Source organism: Malaclemys terrapin, chromosome 1, assembly GCF_027887155.1.
Source record: "Malaclemys terrapin pileata isolate rMalTer1 chromosome 1, rMalTer1.hap1, whole genome shotgun sequence".
Lineage (NCBI taxonomy): Eukaryota > Metazoa > Chordata > Testudines > Emydidae > Malaclemys > Malaclemys terrapin.
The window spans coordinates 73,158,263-73,176,272 of NC_071505.1; positions in this window are offsets into that span (position 1 = coordinate 73,158,263).

Genomic DNA, 18,010 nt, shown 5'->3' on the forward strand with positions numbered 1-18,010 from the left:
GCAGGAGGCTTAGGGCAGGGAGTTGGGGGGCAGGGTGCAGGAGGAGTTTGGGCTCCGGCCCGGCGTCGCTTACCTCAAGCGGCTCCGGGGTCGCAGCGGCATGCACCGGGGCCAGGGCAGGCTCCCTGCATTCCTGCCCTGTCCCCGGCCCCGTGCCGCTCCAGGAAGCGCTGTGGCCCCTGGGGGATGGGGAGGGCAGAGGGCTTTGTGTGCGCTGCCCTTGCTGCACCTCCAGGTATCTCCCCCCCAAGCTCCCATTGGCTGTGGTTCCCCGTTCCCGGCCAATGGGAGCTGTGGGGAGCGGTGCCTGGAGGCAAGGGCAATGCATGGAGCCCTCTGCCCTCCCCCCCATCCGGGGGCCGCAGGGACATGGTGCTGGTGGCGCCGCAGGCCGGATCCAAAGTCCGCCCGTGAGTTTAGCTGAAGGCCAGCACAATGCCTCCTGGAGAGCTCGGATGCATTGTAAGCAACAAGTCTGAGGAAAGTAGCTGTTATAGCACCTTTTGGTGAATGTACAATATCCACTTGCCAGACAGTTCTGAGGGGTAGTAGGGGCAGGGATGGGAGGGGAGAGAGCTCTGGCCCCATCTGCTTTGGAGAGGCTAGTTCTGACTGCAGCAGTAGGACCCAGAGATGTCTTATGTTTCCTGATGCTAGGACCCCCATTGTGCCTAATACTTCTGTGGACACTGTAAGAAAGAGGCTCTTTGAGGGGTAGGAGCTATAGGTCACTCAAAGTTGGACTAAACAGAATCTTACAGTACTGTTCAGAAGTACTTGCTAAATTAAAAACCGTTATTTACTAGCTGCATCACTTCCCACAGCAATAAATAATTTTACAAACAATTCAAGTGCAGCATCAAATTGCTTGAATATAATTACTATAGAAAACATATCAGCACATGTATTAATTTAGTTTTAGTTAGGTAATTGCCTTCAGTGGCTATAAAGGGATAAAGGGACCTATCAGACAGGATTCTGGGCTAGGTGGTGATGGGTGAGCATCTGGGCTGTTCCTTTGTTCTTGGTGCTGGTGGTCAGCCTTATTTCAAGTCTGATCAAACATGTTCCCTCTACTTGATGCCTTCTCACATCTGATTAGCATGTCACCTCAAGGATCAGCAACTGCCCCTTCTTCATTTTGGGGGGTTCTGATGCTTCCTGGGGTACCCACGGCTGTGATGCACTTCTCTGCCACCTGCCCTTAGTATGAGGAAGCCTTGTCCGTGCCTGCCAGAAGACAGCTCCCAGACTCCTCTGGCCAAGGGCAATACAAATATTCCCCTCTCAGCCTGCACAGGCTCCACTGTGTAGTAATAGGCACACTCCAACTTCTGAGGCCTCCAAGCTTCTCTCTGGAGTGTCCAGCCCCTATTCCTCTGGGCAGTCACTGAATTCACAGGTCCATTGTTCCTAAAGGACCAGGACACATCTATTCATCAGTTTTACCTCAGGATCATCACTCTGCTCAACTCACAGCACTTAAATTTGTTGATAGTGAAAACAAGTATAAGTTTATTTTCCCAAGAACAGAGCTTCAAATAATAGCAAGTTGGCAGAAGTATGGGAAACAATTGGTTACATCTAAAATAAAATCATAATACACTGCCTAGGCCTAGGCTTAGCTAACAAGACACTCCTGTCTCAAAGGTTAGCTTACCCAAAGTCTTTCTCCCAGTGGTTAATGGCAAAGCTGGCCATGACTGTTCATAAGACAAGCATGCTGGCTGCTTGTCCTCGAGGTGAAGGACACTGGATGCCTCTCTGCATTCTCCTTGTATACCAGATAAATTGTTTGATCTTAGTCATAAACAGGATACCCCACTCACTGTGTTCTGTCCTGTAGATGTTTTGATCTTTTGTTGACTTCGCAATTTTGATTAGCTGGTGGTTCTGTACGCAAATAGGCTTATATCGCAAGACACACAATACGCAACAGTTAGCCAGGGAAAGATAACCATCTCCTATCCCCTGCCCGAAGAGAACCTCTTTATCAGTTTTAAGGAAATCTGTCTTAACTTACATACCATAAGAACATAAGTTTTCAGTATAGATACAGAACTCCCTGTATATCATCCATACATATACCTTGCAGTGATTAGGAGGGCCAGTGTGCTACAGGTTGTTGGTAGATACCTCACATGCTACCCATTGGTGCACTATTATGTAGACATTGGACACAGAGGATCCCTGTAAACCCCTATGTAAACCCAATAATGTGGTTGCTATCAAATTCTCCATTTACTCATAACCTGTTGCTATAAAGGCTGCATAGTATTAGCAAACATGAGAAAAGTGAATGATATGTTAATATTGGGGAAGAAATCTCTTATTTGTTCTCAAGTTCCTTTTATAGTGCTCCTACATTAGTACTTAAATAGGCTAATATTTATTCTTTGTTTTACATTAATTGAAAGAGGAACAATAGAAAACACTACAAATAGAGAGGAAATGGTCTTGCCATTCACATTCAAAAATAGGATTAGTAGCTTTTATGTCTCTTGTCTATTACTAGAAAGGACATTCAGAAAACAACTTGGTATTTTGTTTTAAAACCTTCTTTAGACTTGTATTAACAAATAGGGTACCTTATCAAACTTTCAGAACGGTGTGTGCTGTGATATAAAAAATTTCTTTGAAAGCTGCACAAATTAAGAAATGAGTGATTACATAGGTAGAGCAAATCTCTAAAATTATTCTAAAGGAATTTTGAGAATGTTTCAACAGCAATGGATAAATTCATGTTAAATCTGTCTGCACATTCAACTTGAAAAAATGTGTGTAACATAATTACTGAGATATTATCAGTTTACTTAGTACCTGTGTTGCCTTGTAAAAGATAGGTTCTCCTACTTTCTGTGCCTCTCTAGTTTTCCAGGCCCCTCTAATGTCATTCCCACATTGATTGAGCTATGCTTCTTCCCATTTTTATGTGGGGAGGGGAGGAAACTTATTTGTGTTCTATACCACAACACTGAGATATTTACTTAGCCAACAATTAAGTGTCATTATTGCCCCAAACATATTTAGCCATAGATACTGCTATAACAGGTCACTGGTGCCTGGGGTCCATGTGTACATGCCTGTGCACCTATTATAGCCCGTGGCCCCTTTAAAACAGACTGCTGTAGTTATGGGGCACATGAGTAGGAGCATTCATGTGATCTGCAGGAAACCAGAATAAGGTTTCCTGCCTCCTACGTAGGAGACCCCCAGTGTCAAGGAAGAACCTGGGAGGGGCTCTCTATAGAAGCCAGGAATGGCTGCCTAGCAGAGGAGGATTGTTCCTCCAAAGTTGTGGAAATCAGGAATGTCTCAGTTATGAACTTTTGTATTATTTTGAGCCTTTTGCATTTTCTGTTATTTAACAGAAAAAGGACACGAAACTTGACTCAAAAGTTTGAACTTTAATTGAATTAGCCTGGCTGGTGAATCTGCCCACTGGCTTACAATTGTATATCTGTAACATAAGTTATTTATTGATTGCATTCATAATTCAGTATATAAATCAGCAAAAGATTAGTTAATATGTTAACTGAAAGCCCATTCCGTCTTGGTGATGCCATAACATTAGTTTATAATAACATGAAAAACAGATGGATATAGCGACATATGCAGGTGCAAACAATAAGAAAGCATTCGGAATTTAAATCAAGACCAGACAAGCAAGAGAGTGTTGCATGCCTTAATTATAGACTTGCATTGTTCTACCAAGCCTTACTTACAAGGGAGAAGCTCATTCTCTACCTAGGGAAAAACCTGCATAGAAGAACAGACAGGAAACGCTGGGCCAGATCATGCTCCAAGATCCATAGGCAGAGGAGACCCTCTGTGTGAGCATCTCTGTGAGCATGTGTAGATTGATAATCTTCCAATCTGTCCATTAACATCTCCTCTTCCTCAGGAACCCTTGAAAGGCTTTCCACAGGATCCACGAAAGCGGGAGGGATGTGGACTGAGACTAGGGAGTAAGAGGCATCTGTGGGGAACACACATCATTCTCCCACTGGTCTCATGAAGACTTCCCGGGAACAGTAGTAGGCCCTAAGGCTTTAACACCTATTTTGCGGGACTCATCTGCAGTGCAGGAACTGCCCCCTCTCCCAAGACTGTTTCATGGAAGCAGTGGGGGGCTCAGGAGTACAAAGCCATTGTAGAGACATAGGGTTTCTGTGTGGATGGTTCTGGTCTCCTAGCAATCCCCTGGGATCAGTGAATCTTGTGGGTGAGCCCTGCATCTCAGTTTGCAGATGCCAAATCGTACAGTCCTGCAATAGCTTTATGGGATGAAACTCCATGAGGAATTCCTTGTTCTTTCCTCTGCCCCTTTCCAAGTTTCTTCTCATTGGAATTTGCTAGATTGTTTCAGGGGGCATTTGGGGGGTGGATCATCGTATAATTGATTAGGTTTCCTGCTCACAAGTTACATGGTTCCCCCAAGATCCATCTGGACCTCCAGTGAATGAGCTGGTGAACAGGGTCATCCATGTGATGCTTTTCTGCTGCTAAACTATGTCTCTGGGGCCTCTGCTCCCTCTGTCTATATGGAATCAGGAACTTCCCTAGAATTTCTAGGAAGGGTGCAGAGGGCAGGAGATTACACAGTGTGTACAAGGATTCAATAAAGATAACTGACTGAATTTCTTTATATTAACTTTTGTGAGGAATTTCTGCAGGATTGGTATGCAAATAATGTGAAAAAAGTGTCTGCCCCAGGCCACCCCGAACACACGAATCCACAAGCCCTTGGAGGGCTGTTGTAGAGTAGGAGAAGGAGGGAATGATGCAGCGAAAGTTGCACACGCCATCCTTTATGTGCCTCATAGCTAGGAGCTAGTGCTTCCTCCTCTACTCTTCCTGCTTCCCCCCAAATGTTTCTCCAGTTGCACAGTTGCCTCTGGATTGCCTCTCTATCACTGCCTGCCCAATTACACATCAAAGACACACCTGACCCTGCCTCTGAGCTTTCATGGATCTCCTCCTAAGACATGGACACAAATGTCAGGAATGAAGGTGTTAAACTAATGATTCTAAGGAAAGAAGAAGTAAGAGCAGCAGAATAAAGACTTCAAAAAACCCCCAGACTTCAACAAACTCAAAGACTTCATAGATATGATCCTATGGGAAGGATATCTAAGGGAAAAGTAGCTCAGGAGAGCTGAAAGTTTCTAAAAGAGACATTGTAAAAAGCACAACAGCTTTTATCAAGAGGAAGGGGATCAATTGTTCTCCACATCTACCAGTGATAAGACATGAGGTAATCAGCTCAGTTTGCAGCCAGGGAGATTTCGGTTGCGTATTTGGTGTTAAACTTTTCTAACTGTTAGGATAGGTAAGCACTGGAACAGGTTACCTAGGAAGGTTGTAGAAATCCCTTCCTTGGAGATTTTCAAGAACGGGTTAGACAAACACTTGTCAGGGATGGACTAGGTGTACTTAATCCTGCCTTAGCACAGGGGAATGGACTAGCTGATCTCTTGAAGTCCTTTCCACCCCTACATTTCTATGACACTGTTTTTATTAAACTACCAGCTGTGGGTGACACACAGATTTGGGATGGAGGTATATTTATTTTTACAGTTGGCTTTTTACCCTGATTTTTCTGACTGGGCCAGAGCCCCAGTTGTAAACTGCCCCTGCAGCTCACTGCAAAAAGGCTCCTTTCTATGAATAGAAAATTTCAGGTAGTGGAAGGTCTTCTAATTTGTAAATAGTCTCTGTAAAATGAGCCATTTATTACTCAAGAGCCTCATGCTTTTCCAGAATAACTGCTTCCTTAGAATTATTATTAATATTAGTTGGAAGTAGTAGTTGTATATATTGACAAAGGAGTCAGTCAAGTAGGGGGGAAGTAAACTTGCAACAACCAGGTAGATGGCAGAATCAAAGGATGAGAGCACAAATTAACAGTAGAGGAAGTCAAAATAACCCTTACCTTAGAGGGGTTTTTCTGGAGACATTCAGTGCCGCAGGAGTGGAGGAAGCACATACAGGGAATGATTCAGGGTTTAGTACTGGTGGGTCAGACTGAGCACTGGGAAAGGGGATCAAGAGAGTCTATCCAAAGACAATATTGGCATAAAGTAGGAAACCACTGTCCTACTGTCTCCACCTGAAATAAAAAACCCTGTATGTATTGCATTCTAATCTGAATACTGAGATATTGAATTTTCAGAGTGGTACATTTCCATTATAAAAACAATCATAATGGCAAAAACAACTGCATTCTGACAGAGCCGTAATGTGACATATAACAACCTGATAACTCACGCAGATGTTACACAACATTGAGTTAAGTACAGTCTAACCTCTCTCTTTTCCACAGCATGTTTAGCTTAAATGTTTTGCTACAGTGAAGTACATTTAGAGAGAAAAATTATATAAGGAATTATAGCATAATTGGGAATAAAAGTATTCTGATTCAAAACTGAGGCATATTATGGAGGGACCATCTATCATCATAAACTCAGGAGATAGGTTTTAGCAAGTGGCTTATGTTAGTATTCAGGTCCTTGTTTTTATATTTTTTCCTGTTTCTGCTATGTTATCCCCCTGGTACTCATTAAGACTTGTCTTTCTGCAGCAGACTATCCACTCAGGCATGAATAATCTAAGGGGATGTTGATATAAATATGCAAGTGTCTATTACAAGAAGTATGAAATTAATATATAATTTAAAAAAACACCTACAGAGCACAAATGACCCCTAAAGTGAAACTCAGACAATTTTGACAAAGAGTATGTGTTTCTCTTGTATAGTGTTTATTAGACTCTAACTCTAAAACATCTTAGAGTTCAGTGAAAATAGATAACTCACTGGGTGGGTAATGGGCTATTGAATATTTCAGCTCTACGTCCCTGTCATTAAGAGGGAGGCAATTATAAATGTAAGGGGTTTGATTCTCCACTGCCTTGAATTTTATTTAAACATATAAACTTATGCAAAGTGGATCTCAAATGCTACTGTGTGTGTACATGAGGGGCAAATTCTGAATTGATACAGTTTTACAAAGCTGTAAGGATTGGCATGCCATCTGTGTATGCAAGGCATGCACTGCATGCCCCAGGACTGGCTGTGCCCACAGGACAATTCTGTCCAGCCCCTGAACACACATGGAAGACGCCATGTAATAGAACAAAATGGCATCCTCTGCACAGCATGATATTGCATGCACTGTACATGTGAGGTCACGCCACATGGGGGAATGCCATTTTGCATGCAAGTGTAAAATTGCATGCATGACTAAAAATGTCACAGCAAGCCACTGGCTGTTAGACTTCTCAATTCAGTAAAACAGCTAAGCATGTGCCTATTCTATTCAGCAGAGTACTTAGGCACACATAGAGTCATAGAAAATTAGGGATGGAAGAGACCTCAGGAGGTCATCTAGTCCAACCCCCTGCTCAAAGCAGGACCAACCCCAGCTGAATCATCCCAACTAGGGATTTGTCAAGCTGGGCCTTAAAAACCTCTAAGGATGGAGATTCCACTACCTCCCAAGGTAACCCATTCCAGTTCTTCACTACCCTCCTAGTGAAATATTTTTTCCTAATATCCAACCTAGACGTCCCCCACTGCAACTTGAGACCATTGCTTCTTGTTCTGTCAACTGCCACCACTGAGAACAGTCTAGCTCCATCGTCTTTGGAACCCCCTTCAGGTAGTTGAAGGCTGCTATCAAATCCCCCCTCACTCTTCTCTTCTGCAGACTAAATAAGCCCAGTTCCCTCAGGCTCTCCTCATAAGTTCTGAGCCCCAGCCCCCTAATCATTTTCGTTGCCCTCCGCTGGACTCTCTCCAATTTGTCTACAACCTTTCCATAGTGGGGGGCGCAAAACTGGATGCAATACTCCAGATGTGGCCTCACTAGTGCCGAATAGAGGGGAATAATCACTTCCCTGGATCTACTGGCAATACTCCTACTAATGCAGCCCAATATGCCTTTAGCCTTCACTGTTGACTCATATCCAGCTTCTCGTCCACTGTGATGCCCAGCTCCTTTTCTGCAGAACTGCCGCTTAGCCAGTTGGTCCCCAGCCTGTAGCAGTGCATAGGATTCTTCCGTCCTAAGTGCAGGACTCTGCACTTGTCCTTGTTGAATCTCATCTTTTGGCCCAATCCTCTAATTTCTCTAGGTGACTCTGGACCCTATCCCTACCCTCCAGTGTATCTACCTCTCCCCCCAGCTTAGTGTCATCCACGAACTTGATGAGGGTGCAATCCATCCCATCATCCAGATCATTAATGAAAATGTTGAACAAAACCGGGCCCTGGGGCACTCCAGTTGATACTGTTTGCCAACTAGACATCGAGCCGTTGATCACTGCCCGTTGAGCCTGACGATCTAGCCAGCTTTCTATCCACCTTATAGTCCATTCATCCAATCCATACTTTTTTAACTTGCTGGCAAGAATACTGTGGGAGACTGTATCAAAAGCTTTGCTATAGTCAAGATATATCATGTCCACAGCATTCCCCATATCCACAGAGCCAGTTATCTCATCATACAATGCAATCAAGTTGGTCAGGCATGACTTGCCCTTGGTGAATCCATGTTGACTGTTCCTCTCCTCCAAGTGCTTCAAAATGGATTCCTTGAGGACCTGCTCCATGATTTTTCTGGGGACTCAGGTGAAGCTGAAGTTCTCTGGATTCTCCTTCTTCCCTTTTTAAAAATGGGCATTAAGTCCCATTGACTGACTGTTGCTGCTTAGGTATTTTTCTGAATCAGAATCTAAATGACTATATGAGGCACAAGACAATGAAGAATCAGACACAAATCATAGACTTGTGGTTTTAAATAAATGGCTGTGAGCCATACTCTCTGCTCACTCTTGTTTAAATCAGGAGTAACTCCACTGACATCAGTGGAGTTATTACACTAGTGTTAGAGGATAGCCCTGCGAAGCTTTGGTTCTATTGCTGAATCTTCCACAGACTTCCTGTTCGACCTTGACCAAAGCACAGAGGGCCTGATTCTGCTTTCATTTACAATGGTGTAAATAGGAATTATTCCATTGGGATTAATTGTCTATACGGATAGTAGTGCATGGCAAGCTGGGGTGTAAATGTACAGTGCAGTAGCCTGCTGCATGAACCCTTCTACCATGCACTAAAAGTTCTGTAGTGTATTTTGATCTACTGCAGTTTGAAATGGGAGTAGATCAAAGCACAATAGGGAACTTTTAGTGCACGGTAGCAGTGTCCACACAGACAGTAGTGTGTTAGGCAAGTGCACTGTGGATTTACACCCCACTTACCGCACACCAACTGTCTGTATAGACAAACCCAAAGGCTTCCACCATTTTGTGCTTCAGTTTCTTCATCTATAAAATGGAGTTTCTAATACCTAATGCCTCTCTCACAGTGGTATTGTGAGGATAAATACATTTGTAGAGTTGTTCAGAGTCCTCAGATGGAAGGCATTCTAAGTACAAGTTATTATCTAGGAGGAACTTGGCAATCAAGACATCTACAATTCACCTGACAATACTCTGGCATATCAAATGTGCAATTAATTCAGAACTCATGGAAAGTGAAATGCAGAGAAAAATACCACGGGCTTTTAATCTGTCTCTGAACAAAGATGATAATTTACACTCTAGCAAGAAAAAGAGCTCCAAAAAATACCCCCACATCAGAAACTGCAATTGCCTACAATCAAGCTTCAAAGGCAGAAAAACGGATTAGACCTGACCATTGAAACATCCTAAAGAATAGTATATACACAAATTTAATGAAAATCAATCAGACAGTCTTTAGATGTTCAAAAGCCTATCTAATCACTGGAAAACAATACCAAAAATAAATGCCTATTTCAGAAGAGGAGACCAGATGACTAGGGAAACAGAAGACCATGTTAATGATCAGAATCAACCTTTTGACTAACTGACTAGACAAAATTTGTTCATAAACCATGCTAACTTCTGGAATTTGGGGACGGACGGACTTCAGACATGTGAGTGATATAGAAAGTGGAATGAACATCTCTTTGCTTTCATTGCCAGCCCTTTGACAGAAATGTAACAGAGTTTGGATAGCTTGTTAGTGCAAAAGAAAAATTGAACCTGTAGTAGGGCTCATTTTTTATAATTGTCTGACACTAGCCAATCATTATGACATAAAGACATAACTGAGGAAACCATGATGGGTTTATGACTGTTTATGAAGTTTCATAATAATGTAAGAATTCTTTATCTAATTAAAAAACGAATATGGCAAGAACAGAACTCCTTTTTATGATTTCACAGCTTCATTGAAGCTGGACAAAATATTAGTAAAAAATTTATCCATTGAAATAAACCTCCTTTCATGTTTGCAAAATGTTTCAAAACTGCAGGCAATTTTTCAGTAATTCTAAATTATTTGAAAATGCATGTAAAACATATTTCTATGAAGAGGGGGTAAGTGACAGTCTGTACTCTTATGTTCACCCCCTACAAAACTATGTACATTTTGTACCAAGTATGCCTTGTGAAGTATCATTTGAAAACTCATTACCTGCTGAATATTATTGTCCTGGTAAAATATGTGTGACAGCATTGTATGTAAAGTTATAACATTCTACTCTATAAGGCATATTTCAAGTCTGAGGAAACAGCTTAAGACCAATTCCCCAGAGACAAAAGGCTAGCCAGCATCTCAGCCAGGTGTCAACAAAATCAAATGGACTATCACCTGGTTAAGTGGCCATTCTTTGGTAGGAAGAAGGGTGTGAGTGAGAATTTTACATATTGGCAATGGAACAGCTTGGAGTTTCCGTGTAAACAGACTGGCTGTCACCAGAACCCCAGCTGGAGATGATTCTCAAAGAGAAGGAAAAGATATAAAAATGAGAAACAGAGGCTCCAAATCACCTCTCTCCTTCCTTTCTCCCTGTTCACAGCGTCAATGACACATGAAGGAACACTGAACTGGGAGAGGGAGCCTGACTGAAGGAGTTCAGCCAGTAAAAGCATGTGGTGAGACAAACCTTTGCTTTGAATTTATGTAGCTTGTTAAGTTAGGTATTAGTTTGCATCTTACCTTTTATTTCTTTGTAACCAATTCTGATTTTTATGCCTCATTACTTGTAATCAATTAAATCTATCTTTCTGTAGTTAATATACTTGTTTTATCACTTTATCTAAGCCAGTGTGTTTGGACTGAAGTGTTTGGGAAACTTCATTTGAGATAATGGGGTTTGTTCATATCATTTTCTATTAATGAAATGATGGACTTTCTATGAGCTTGTATTGTCCAGGAGGATTCTGAGCCGTACAAGACTCATATTTCTGGGGATAAATCTGGGACTGGGAATTTGCTGGTGTCACTCTGCGGTGTAATTCAAGGGTGGTAGGCTGGTTGGCTGAAGCACTCTTGCAATGTAGGTGGGGGATAATTTACATGCTGGAGGCTGTGTGTGAGCCGGCCAGGAGTGGTTGCTCTCACAGCGAAGCAGTGTAAAAGGCACCCAGGGTGGACAACTGAGGGGACACAGCTGTTCAACGGTCCATATTGTACCCTGGAGAATATCACAGATTGTTTTGGGGTTTTTTACAATAGTTTTTGAGTTACTGTCTCTGATTTTGAACTGGATTGGGTCATTTTAGTTGATTGCCAAAGTCACGTGGTATTGGTTGCAGTTCCCTGAATGAATGAGCAATTTGGTCAATAGGGTTAGCAACAGCCATTTTGACTCAGAGGAAGTAGATTCATTTTATGTACACTCTCTGAAACATTCAGAAATAATGGATAGTGGTCAGGAGTGGCTCTGTGTTACACCCTGATGTAGTGTTTGAGGGAGAAAAAGGACCCGGAAAAGACTTTTTATTCTGAGTTAGAGACTTGTGTGTCTCAAAGTTGAGCAACTGAGTACTAAAGTATAAAAGTGAAGTTGTAGGCATCTATTTGTTGAACAGGAACTGATGAAAAATAAGGAATTGTTGCTTATGTGCATGGTACAATGAAATGTATGGTTGGTGACTTCCTATGCGTTCCATTTCATCTCTTTGCTAAAATTCCTTTCATAGGATGGTTGAAATAATGGCGGTGGACTGACCCAGGACCTCAAATGTCTCAAAATACTTATCAATCTGCTGACTGATTGACTGGATATAATTTTGGATCCATGGATTTTTTTGTGCTTCAGATTGCTGGAATGGTGCATAAAGGTTGAACCAACTGAGTGATGCCAGTGACTTTGGAAGGAATATTGTGTATGATTTGCCAAAAGACTCCTAAGTTGCAGTTCCAAGGGGGAGGAACCAGCCAGGCCATCATCTTCAACAACTGAAGGAAAAGAAGAAGCAAGTTTGCTTGTTTCTGGCCATTGGTTTAAAACCATTGTTTGCTGCTGTCATGGCTGCTACTGCAGCTGCTGGTTTCTGGCCTTTGGCCATGTGATGCAACCATGCCTGACAAAGAGGCCTTCACTTCCTCCGCTCTCCTGGCTGGTCATCAAGGGCCAGGAAGTCCAGCAACAAACAGCATCTAAGATTCAACACCTTTCACAGATTTCAAGGCCAGGAGGAACCACTGTGATCATCTAGGCTGACTCCCTGTGTAACACAGGCCATAGAACTTCCCCCACAATAATTCCTATTTGAACTAGAGCATATATTTTAAAAAAATCTAGATTTTTAAAATTGTCAATGATGGAGAATCCACCACAAACTTTGGTAAACTGTTCAAATTGTTAATTACCCTCACTGTTAGAATGTTAAGCCTTATTTCTAGTGTGAACTTGTCTAGTTTCAACTGCCTACCATTTGATCTTATTATACTTTTGTCTGCTAGATTGAAGAGCCCATTATCAAATGTTTGTTCCCCATGTAGATATTTATAGGCTGTAATCAAATCACCCTTAACCTTCTTTTTGGTAAGCTAAATAGATTTGAGCTCCTTGAGTTTATCACTGTAAGGAATATTTTCTAATCTTTCAATCATTCTCATGGCTCTTCTCTGAACCCTCTCCAACTTATCTACATCATTCTGAGGCCATGTCTACAGTAAAAACTTTGATTGATGCAACTTGCACTGGCATACAGCTGCCAAAGTTGATATATTGCCCATGTGCAGGCATACTTGACTGCTCATGTTGGCACTGTGCATACACACTATGAAAGCTTGTGTCAGTGCAAAGTGTGGTGAACTACAGATAGGTTGCCCCATGTGCCACACACTGGCATCTGGTGTGATGCCTTTTGGGAACTTTTTGCAATGTGTTGTGGGGTAGAAATGAGTAGTCACGTAGGGATCTCTGGGAGATAGGGTTGAAGTTCCCAGCATGCAACTTTCTCCATCCCATAATACTACCCATATCCCATAATTTTCATCCTTTTTTAAAAAAAAATCCCACAAATCCACACAGTACTTTTCAGTGTCTACCATCTCTGACAGAAGCATAGAGCCCACAGAGCTCTGCATACTATTGTCATGAACATTGCAAATACTGGACACACAATTCTCTCGTATTTGCAGGAAGTAGTGCAACAAAGGGTGACATGACAATTTCTTGCACAGTTTACTGAAGGACATAGTGAAAAACTATTCAAGATGGTTGGTGGCATTCACGGAGCAGCTGCAGATAGTGAAATGGTGCTTCTGGGCCTGAGAAACAAGCACTGACTAGCGGGATCAGATCATAATGCAGATTTGGGATGATGACCAGCATCTGCAGAACTTTCAGATATGAAAGACCATGTTCCCGGATCTGTTTGCTGAGCTCACCCCACCTCTCCAGCTCAAGGACACCAGAATGAGAGCTGCATTCACAGTGGAGAAGTGAGTGTCCATCAGAAGGTTGTGTGTTCAAATCACATCGAGGTCAGGCAGATGACTGGTGCGCCTTTGTCCTGGTGCGCCTTACTTGGGGAGAGTGTCCTTCCAGAAAGGGCTGTGGCCCTGGCTTTTATTTTTTTTTGGGGGGGGGGGGGGGGGGAGAGATAGCTCAGTGGTTTGAGCATTGGCCTGCTAAACCCAGGGTTGTGAGTTCAATCCTTGAGGGGGCCACTTAGGGATCTGGGGCAAAATCAGTACTTGGTCCTGCTAGTGAAGGCAGGGGGCTGGACTTGATGACCTTTCAAGGTCCCTTCCAGTTCTAGGAGATGGGATATCTCCATTCATTTAATTTAATTTAATTTAATCACACTCTAGAAGTTTGCAATGCTGCATTACTTGTTGTTCTTTATGACCGAAGATGAAACTGGCAATGGTATTACATCTTGTAAGTGCGACTCTGGCTAAAAATGCTGATGTGCGAGTGGCAGTTCTTTCCGCATTGAGTGCATATGTAACTTGATATCGAGGAAGGGATTACAGACTGTGCTCGCTGAATCTACCGCTATTTACAGCTCAGCCTCTGTGCCTAAAGATCCATATGGCAATTAATCTCGAACTGAGTAACCCCATCATTGACTGCTGCTTGCCAGCACGATCTAACTGTTGCTGATGACTCTCAGCTGTCAATGTCAATGTTGCACTGTTTCAAGTTATGCTTCAGTGTGTCTTTGAAGCACTTCTTCTGGCAGCCGTGTGTGCAATTACCCACTTTCAGCTCACTATACAGCAACTGTTTGGGCATTCTGGAATCATCCATCCTCACCACATGACCAGTCCAGCATAACTATTATGTAATGAGCATTGCTTCAATTCCTGTGGTGTGGCTGCATTCCAGAACTCATAATTGGTAACTTAATCTTGCTATAATATGGAGTATGGTACGCAGATGTGATAAATGGAACTTATCTAGAAGCTTGATGTGATGCTTGTAGTAGATGTAGGTCTTGCACCTAAACAACAAATTGGACAGCACAACTGCTTTATAAACTTGTAGCTTGGTTTGAAGCTTAATATCATCTTGCTGCCAGATTCTGCCTGATAGTCTGCCAAATCATGAACTGGTTTTGTTGATGCAACTTGTCAGCTCCTTGTCTATAGTAGCATCATTTGACAACGTGCTGGTAAGATAGCAGAAGTCTGTAATAGCATCCAGCTGTGTGTTGCTGATGGTGACTTGTGATTTTGTAATAGGGTTTTCCTGGTGCAGCTTGAGACATGATTTCTGTTTTTTTCAGATTTATTGTCAGCCTGAACCTTTTTGCAGACTCTTTGAATCTGTCTGTAATCGATTATATCTCTTCATGATGCCCGAAGAGCACAGTCACCAGCATACAGCAGCTCATGTACAATTGCCTCAAAGACATAAGAACATAAGAATGGCCATACTGGGTCAGACCAAAGGTCCATCCGGCCCAGTATCCTGTCTACTGATATTGACCAATGCCAGGTGTCCCAGAGGGAGTGAACCTAACAGGTAATGATCAAGTGATCTCTCTCCTGCCAGCCATCTCCAACCTCTGACCTTAGTTCATAGTGTCTTCAGGTTGAATAATTTTCCTGAGGATTGGAAATGTATCCTGATAATGGCACTCGGGTCTCTTGTAGCATCATTGAGCACTGCAGCATAGAAGAAATTGAAAAGGATTAGACCAATTACGCTCCATTGCTTAATACCATTAGTGATAGGAACTGGGTCAGACAGAACACCATCTACAATGACTTGTTTGAGCATTCCATCATGAAGTAGCCTCAGAATGTTGGTGAATTTTTCTGGACAACCAAATTTATAGATACCAAAGTCCAGGTCTACTGATGGTGGCAACTGCTTTAGTCAGGTCGACGAAGACAGTGTAAAGGACCCATTGCTGTTCTCTGCATTTCTCCTGCATCTGAGGAGCTGCAATATGTCTGCCATTCCTTGTGTTGGCCTGAAACCACATAGTGACTCTAATAGCATGTGATTAGTGATACTGCATAGCAGACAATTTAAGAGTACTCTGGCCAGAATCTGTCCAGTGATGTAGAGTAGTGGTTTTCAAACTTTTTTTCTGGTGACCCCGTTGAAGAAAATTGTTGATGCCCGTGAGCCAACGGAGCTGGGGATGAGAGGTTTGGGGTGTAGGAGGGGCTCAGGGCTGGGGCAGAGGGTTGGGATGTGGGGCTGACGGCTGCACGATGGGGCTAGGAATGAGGGGTTCAGGGTGTGGGAGGTGGCTCTGGGCTAGGGCAGGGGATTGGAGTGTAGGAGGGGGTCAGGGCTATGAGCTGGGGGTGCAGGCTCTGGGGTGGGGCTGGGGATGAAGGGTTTGGGGTGCAGGAGGGGGCGCTGGATTTAGGGGGGGCTCAGGGCTGGGGCAGGGAATTGGGGCACGGGGTTGGGGGCGTGGGCTTACTTCAGGTGGTTCCTGGTCAGCGGTGCAGCGGAGGTGCTAAGGCAGGCTTCCTGCCTATCCTGGCACTGCGGACCGCGCTGCGCCCTGGAAGTGGCGAGCAGCAGGTCCAGCTCCTAGGCAAAGGCACACAAGACCGGCCAATGGGAGTGTGGAGCCGGTGCTTGGGGCAGGGGCAGTGCGTGGAGCCCCGTGGCCTTCCTGCCTAGGAGCCGGACTTGCTGCTGGCTGCTTCCGGGGCACAGCGCGGTGTCAGAACAAGTAGGGACTAGCTTGCCTTAGCCAGGCAGCACCACTGATGGGACTTTTAATGGCTCGGTTGGCAGTGCTGACCAGAGCCACCGCCACCCAGTGCCACTACTGGGTCACAACCCGCTGTTTGAAAACCATTGATGTAGAGTAATGAGGTACCATGATAGTTGCCACAGTTAAACTCTTCACCCTTCCTCTCATGTATAAAGACAGTGGTGGTGTTTTTGAAGTCTTGTGGTACATCTCCAGTATTTCATATATTGAGAAGGAGTCCATGCAGTCACCTCAGCAAGGTCTCGCCTCCATACTTGAATATTTCTGCAGTTCTTCATGGCACGAATTGCAGTGGTGACTTTGTTGAGGGACGGGGCTGTGTCTATGTAGTCATTACAAGTTGGCTGATCCACTATTGTCATTAGTGCCGCATTTATGACATGGGACAAAGTGTTCAGGAGATCACTGAAATGCTGTCACCACCTTTGAAGGATTTCTTCTTTATTAGTGTTAAGCCATCCACACTTCAAAGGCATGGTAGTGGTATGTGTAGGATCACATATGTCTTTCAAAGTAGCATAGAAGTCTTTGGTTTCATGATGGTTGGCCCACCAAGAATGAAGTGTGTGGAGCAGGAATTTCATTTGTATGAAACAATAAAATGTTGGTCCCTATTCCATGGGCATGAGTATGGGTTGATGGCACTGAATATTGACACTATTTTCCACATGTGTTGGTGGTTTTAGCTGATATCTCATTCCTGTGCATAAGAAAGGCACAGAAAGCACAGTTGCTACTGGTCTCCCAAAGCTAGTCTGTTTACTGCAATGTTGCCTGCTGAACTCACTGTGTAGTGGAATGGAAAAGAGTCTTACCACAGAGAAAGAAAGGCTGCTGTCCCTAGAAACTGTCAGGAGAGGATTACAGAGCATTTTCATGAAAGTTTCATTGAGATCTCTTAGGAGGATACAAGGGACATCCCTGTGTACATAAACAAACTGCTAGGCATGCCCTCTGGCCCTTACCTAACCCAACAAGGGAATGAAAAGCAGATGCCAACTCTTCCTCTCTTTGTTGTACTGCTACCTCTTTTCTTATGAGTAAAAAAAAAACAGTATCCCTGTGTTTTGTTAACTTGGGGATGGGGTGGGTGCCATCTTTAAATTTAAACAATGCAAGGAAAAATGCATGCACATGCTTACCCAAGTTTTTTTCCCCGAGGATTGGGCTCATCCATGCTCGGCTAGTGGGACTGGCTAGACTGTGATGGAAACTTAAACAGGTCCTGGCCCGGGGCATGGCTGGGGCCCTCACACTTCATCTTTCCCCTCCTCCTCGCTGTTCATAGCATGGGTCTCTGTCTTGTGCTCCTCTATGGTGTCCACAGGGTGCTGGGGGTTCTGCCAAGGATGGCATGTAGCTTATTGTAAAAATATCAGGTCTGCAGCTCAGCTCCAGATCAATTGTTGGCCTTCTTGGCCTTGTGGTATGCCTGCTTCACTTTCACGCAGCATTGTTGCTGTTCTGTCACACTCTCTTGCCTGCATCCCCG